The sequence below is a fragment of the Macaca thibetana genome, chromosome 18 (genome assembly GCF_024542745.1).
Source record: "Macaca thibetana thibetana isolate TM-01 chromosome 18, ASM2454274v1, whole genome shotgun sequence".
Lineage (NCBI taxonomy): Eukaryota > Metazoa > Chordata > Mammalia > Primates > Cercopithecidae > Macaca > Macaca thibetana.
In genome coordinates, this window is record NC_065595.1 from 43,021,677 (window position 1) to 43,028,723 (window position 7,047).

The window sequence follows — 7,047 nt, forward strand, 5'->3', positions numbered from 1 at the left end:
CTATCAGCAGATAATTCAAATGACCTAGTTTGGGAGAGAAAATGGTATCTAAAAACTAGAGAAATTTAAACCAAAACAAGCATTTTTTTCCTATTAAATCAGAAAGCTACATTAAGAAATGAGAACGAATAATTTTGCTTAACATGTTTTCATGGAGCTTTTCTCTTTGGATGAGTTGTGCCATAGTGAGGGCACCAGGTTGGAGTGAATTCTCTCCTGGCCTCCTGGTTCATGCTCCTCTTCCAGCTGTCTAGGTATCCAGGAACTTCCTAGCCCCAAGCTCCGGGTCATTTTAAACAAATCTTTCTTTTGGTTTCTTCTGTGTTTAAGGAGCACCTCCTGCTGCTTCTTAACAGTTCCTGTTTCGTCCAAGAGTTATCATCCAAGTTCCTGGATAGCACGTGCACAGGGCTTGGGAAGGGCATTCCAAGAGTAAGGGAACAATATGAGCAGATGATGCAAAAATAGAGAAAAGTACATGTCCTGCTTGGGAAGCAGAGAGGAGCTCAGTCTGGCTGGGGAAGAGTCCAGTAGAGCAGAAGGAGATGTGGCTGTCAAAATAGGCGAGAATATGATGGGCAGAGACTTGAATATTGGCCAAGAAGTTTGAGCATCATTCTCTGAAGGCCATATCAAGTTGCTGAAGATGCTGATTTTTGCTACTTCACTCAATGCTAATCATGCCAAATGCTTCAAAAATCTCAGCACTCAAATATAAACTAGCTGCTTGTAGAAACAATCAAGTCCTCATCACCAAAACCTGGTCATTTTGACATTAGGGTTATTTTTCTCCACGATGAAAGCTATCTGTACACTTCTCTCTCCCACTGGGTGATGCCTTAATTTCTTTCCCTTCTCTAAACTCCTGCAAATGTTGACACTGCCAACTTAATGGTCCACCTTAGTGGCTTATCTTAGCAACTGTAGCTCTGGATTGTAAATCATGTCTTGTGTGAGTTTTATTGCCATAGTCAGACTAAGCATGGGCAAGGACAGCATGAGCCTATCCTGCCCATGTGAATTTAAATTTTCCATATGTATACAAAGGCTGTTTAGCTTCATCTTTGCTGCCACGATTCTGTGTCAGGAAATAGCAGTGAGAGAACAGAATGACCATGATAAATGCAAGATTTGGCCATCGTTTGATATGCCAGCCAGATGTTCCTCACTAGTTGGAGGGCAGAAGCTTTGTGGAGTTTCATGGTTAGTGGCTGTACTGAGGGATATGCCACCCACTCCCTGGCTTGCATCCCTTGGGATTAGAGCCTTCCTTCTCTGGGACAGTTTGTGCTGGTGTATCAGTGACCAGAACTAAGCATCAGTGTGGGCCCATATTTAGAGCTTAATAGTTGGCAGTTAATAGTTCCTACAACAGCAACAAAAAATGCAATAACAATAGAAATAAAGAGGAAACCTATATATTAAAAGACACAGGCATATCAACCAATAACAATGTATTTATTTAACAAATAACAAGTAACTTATTTTGATCAAACAAACTGAAAATTCTACATATAAAAAATTGGAGAAATGAAATCACTTGCTAGATATTTGTGCATAAGGAATTTTTAAGTTTTAGGTGTAACAATTATGTCATGGTTTTAACCTGTCCATCTTTTTCAACAGAGCCCTTACATTTTAGAGATACAAACCAAAACACATACAGATGATAGGATATAATGATGTCTGCATTTCCTTCAGAATAATCAAAGAGAGGGAGGAAAAAGGAGTCAGTAAGGTTATGAATGAAAAAAAGAATGTACTGGTAATTGTTGGAGCTGGGAAATACATACTAGGGCTCACTATACTGGTTTCTTGACATTTATATATATTTAAATTTTTCATTTAAAAATTGATGATAATTCTGATTTTTAGTTAGCCAAAGAGAGAAGTCCTTCTGGGTTGTTAATTTATGGCTAGAGTTTGAGGATGGACTGAGGCTGAAGCTCTGGGTTCCATTTGTGGCTAGGGTTATACATTTATAATTTATCAAGTATAGAGCAATCTATGACCAAAGAAAGAATCCAGGAGTGGTCAGACAAAATATAAAGTGGATGATCATGATTATGGGGTAACTTGGGTCTGGTCTTGGGCTCAGTCTGTGGCCAGCCTTAGAGATTGGTCCAAAGCTGGAATTAAGAAGAAACTGTAGCCAAAGTAGGAGGTCATTCTTTCTGGAATTAAAGATGGTCTATGCCATCAATTACAGAATTATATATTTCCAGAGCTAAAATTCAAACATGTGACCAAATGGAAAGGAAGTTTTAGATTTTCTCTGTGGTGACATGGGGTGGATGGCATGTTGGGTCTGGTATGACATCGTATCAGTGATTGACAAGATTTAGAAGCCAGTGTGTTGAAGTCGGGATCAACTGTGAATGACTTCAGGGAGCTTATTTGTGACTGGGGTTAATGGAGTCTACAGTTCAGTTTCTCACTGGGGTTTTGAGGTGGTTTTACACTATAGGATGCACAATTAGTATTACTTGAGGAAGGAGGGTATCTAAAAATGTCACTAACTAGGCCCTAGCTGAGGCCACTGATCCTGGAACTCCGAGGTCAGGGCCAAGACTTTGATGAGAAGCCCTAAGTTACAGTGTCACAGAGTGACCAAACTAAGGTATCCTTTATATCTGAAGTTAAAAGGTGTTCTGTGACTAGAGTTGCAAGTGTAAGGAGTTAGTCAGTGGCTACATAATAGAGAAATATGTGGGCCTCCAGAATGATGCAGCAAGTCTACTTTTTTAGCACTATGCTAATCCTGGGGTCCTGATTCAGACCACCCAAGAAGCACACATAAATAATGTGGTGCCTTGATTTAAAACAATGCTTCTGACCTACCTATGTAGCACATATTGGAGTATTTTTACCTGAAACAAGAATAGGTTTCTCCACTGAGAAGACCAAGGTCTAGAGCCTATCACCATTCAAGATCATGGATAAATGGTCCATTAGGAAACCGAACCTCAGATCATGGCTTCAATTGATTCCTGCACCAGCCCACTTAGCTAACTCACCTAGCAAGACCTTACCAACAACCCTATATAGAGTAAAATATATGATAAGCAATGGGGCTGAATGGAAAGAAAGTCACGAGTATTATAAATTTAAATGATAGAAGGAGGGTCTCTTAGTCCGTTTAGTGTTGCCCTAACAGAATGCACGAGGCCAGATAATTTATAAAGAAAATAAGTTTATTTTGCTCATGATTCTGATGGCTGAAAATTACAAGATTAAGTAACTGCATCTGGTGAGAGTCTCCTGCTGCTTGAATTCACGGTGGAAAGTGGAAGAGGAGCCAGCATGTACAAAGAGATCACATGGGAAGAGAAAATTCAAGGAAGTGAGACTCCTTTTAATAACCTGCTCTTATGGGAACTGATACAGTTTGGATGCTTGTCCCCTCAAAATCTCACTTGGAAATATGATTTCCAAAGTTGGAGGTGAGGCCTGCTGGAGGTGATTGCATCATGGGGCCAGATCCCTCATGAGCAGTTTAGCACCATCCCCTTAGTGATAAGTGAGTTCTTTCTCAGTTAGCTCACAGGAGATCCAGTTGTTGAAAAATCTCTGGGACCTCCCTCTTCTTTCTCTCTTGCTCCTGCACCCACCATATGATGCCCTTACTCCCCCTTGCCTTCAGCCATGACTGTAAGCTTCCTAAGGTCTCACCAGAAGCAGATGCTTCCTGTACAGGCTGCAGAACCATGAGCCAATTAAATCTCTTTTCTTTATAAATTACCCAGCCTCAGGTATTTCTTTACAGCAATGCAAAAATGGACTAACAAAGGAATTAATTCATTCCCATGAGAACTAGGACTCACTCACCCACAAGGGAGTACATTAATCTATTCATGAGGAATCTACCCCTATGACCCAAATGCCTCCCACGAGGCCCCGCCTCCACACTGCGTACTGGGGATCACATTTTAACATGCGTTTTGGTGGGGCAAACGACATCCAAACCATAGCGAAGGAAGAGACGAAAGATGTGTCTCCTACTTTTCCTTAATTAGTAAATGCTTTCTTAAAGAGGCAAAATTCTGCAACCCAACATGTTGCTACGGATTCCATTTAATTAGTCTATGACATGCTTAATGTACGCCTATTGTTTGTACCCATGAGGGTGTCTAAGTCATAGCTCTGTTCATAAGAAGCTTGTAACCTAGGACAGCAGGGGCTCAGAGTGAGCTGAACAGGAAAGACATGAGAAATGATGTGAGTGGACTAGGTTGCAACACCACTAGGTTGATGGTCCCTGTTGGCTCATGGTTCTGTAGGCTGTACAGGAAGTCTGGTGCCAACATCTGCTTCTGGTGAGGCCTTAGGAAGCTTATAGTCATGGATGAAGGCAAAGGGGGAGTAAGTGCGTCACATGGCAAGAGCAGGGGCAAGAGAGAGAGAAGAGGCAGGTCCCAGACTCTTTCAAACAACCAGATCTCCCGCAAACTAATTGAGCAAAACTCACTTATCACCAAGGGGATGGTGCTAAACTATTCATCACTATTCCAAGGCTCCAAATGGTCTTCCAGCATCTCATTAAGAAGAAGAGTTAATCACTGTTTCCCTCTTAGACGACTTCTGGGACTAAGAACTGGTCAGAATGCTTTTTACACCGATCCTGAGACCACCAGAAGCACATTATAGTTCCTTTAAGGTGGCCTGCACGCTATTGAGATCCTGACCTGGGTTCTGGCAACACTGAGAAAAAACACAGAGAAAAGGTAGCTATAGGATGAAATGTTCCAAGAGAAGGAGCTCAGAGAAATGGTAGGTAAGGTAGGTTGACTGGTGTCATTAGAGATGATAAACACTGTAGTTGCCTACCAAATGCTATCACTTTTCCTTCCTACAAATAGAATTCCAATTTAATTCAGGGAGGCAAAGCACTTAGTTTCAAAGACCATTTCCTGGCCTTCCTTGCTATTAGAGGTGATCATGTAACAATGTAACTAATGAGATATTAGCGAAATTCTGCTGGAGAAATACATAAAGCACTCCTTCCTCCTTTACACACATCCCAAGTTTCAACGCATTTTTTTCTTGCAGCAAGGACAAGAGTATTGAAATCACCAGTTGATACACAATAACATCCTTGAATCTGTTCCAGAATTGGATACACTCTTCTAAATCATTCTTCTCCAGCCAGTGACAAGGAAAGAGGCATTTTCTAGGTAGGAACATCTTAGTCTATTCACACTGCTATAACAAAATACCATAAACTGAGTTACTTATAAAAGTTATTTACACGGTTCTGGAGATTGAGAAGTCTAATATCAAAGAGTTGCAGATTTAGTGTTTGGTGATCGCCTGTTTTCTCCTGGCTTGAACCTTCTCACTCTGTCCTTACATAGTGGAAGCGACGAATGAGCTTTCTTGGGCCTCTTTTATAAGGGCACTCATCCCTTTTATAAGGGCTCTGCCTTCATAATCTAATCACCTCCCATCTCTTAATAGCATCTCATTGGGGTTTAGGATTTCAACCTATGAATTTTGGATATTCAGACCCTAACAGAGCCACTACTAGGTCTGTGCTAGAGCCTTGGATGGTGCTATGACCCCACCATGCTAACCCGAGCCATTGCAAATTGCCATCGCACATTGCCATCCAAGCAGTCTTGACAGAGGCCCTGAGCATCAGAAGAAGTTCCTCTTTCTCTAGTGCTTCCCCAACCAGAGAAACAGCAGGAAAAGGACATAAGCAACCCACATCTCGTTACCTGTGAACTTGTGGCATCTACAGTAGAAAAGAGGAAGGATGTATAGATGACCTGCAGAAGCTTATTTGGGAATGTCAATTGATGTGGCGAGGGCTATGGCAAGAGCTAGGACATGCTGGATTCTAGGTTCTGAATGAAATTCTTCTATCTTCCTGTTGAATTAGCTGAGGTTATAGTAAGTCAAGGATCTAGAAGTCATGGCTAGCTTCAGAGTGTGTCCAGTGACATGTGAGAGTCACCAGACCATGAGGCTACAGAGGTAGACCAGATACCAATACCAGAGTTCCTTGTGTAGCCAACAAAGAAGAGGTCTTGACTGAAAACTGGCCAAGGGAATAGGACTAGATCTTCATTGTCTCTGCTTACCAAGGTTGGACCTCAGAGAATAACTTTCCAATTCTCCCTCCAAAGTAAGCAAGAGCCAAAGGCTCTCACACAGGCTGTGTTAGCTTGGACACAAGAACTGGGAATGGAGGAAAGCTGGGTGGCCTCTGATAGCAAAAAGTAGAGCAAATGGGAAACAAAGTCTACCATTTTAAAGGCCAACTCTAAATAGCTAAGTAAGGGCCATGAAGTCCAAATGGGAGGGGAGAATCAGAAAGATTCTCTTGTCTCCAAAGAGAAAGGACCTCAGCAGAGAGCAAGCAAGATGGAAGAATTAGATTCCAGAGGAAGGAGTCTGTCCTAGCCCATAGTGGGAAGATATTGTGACAGGTGAGTTCAGATAACAACAGTCTTGTGTAACCATTATTATTATTACTTTTACTACTACCTATGAATGCAGATGAAGAAGCTAAAGGTCTGCAAGATGCACAGTCAGGCAAACAGCAAGCAGCATAAGAAAGAGCAAAGCTCCAGCTTGCATGTTGTGCATATGTATCCCATTTTTTAGAAGAAATAAAGAAAAACTAAAAAAAAAAATTAAATAAATCAATAAAAATTTTAAAAAAGAAGATCAAAGCTACAGCTGCAATACCAAAGCCCAATTTTTTTCTTTTGTGTGTGTATGTGTGTCCTTAATTCCATGCTGAAACGCGTTCAGAGAAAGAGAAAAAGAGAGAGCACCTATGTGTTGGGGGAAGTGAATGAGAAGGAAGAGGGTCAGCCAGAAGAAAATGATGATAATAATAGATAGTCCTGAATGCCTTGCTGAGAGGTTTTCTGTTGATTTGACAATAAAGAAGATCCATTGTAACTCCTTGAACCAGGGCAGAGACCACAAAAATAGTGTTTGGGGATGTTTAATCTTGCAGGGAGAACTGGAAGGTAAAAGCCTGGGGAGCAGGGCACTCAGGCTTCAAGAATCAGGGTTACCTGTGTTCCCTCC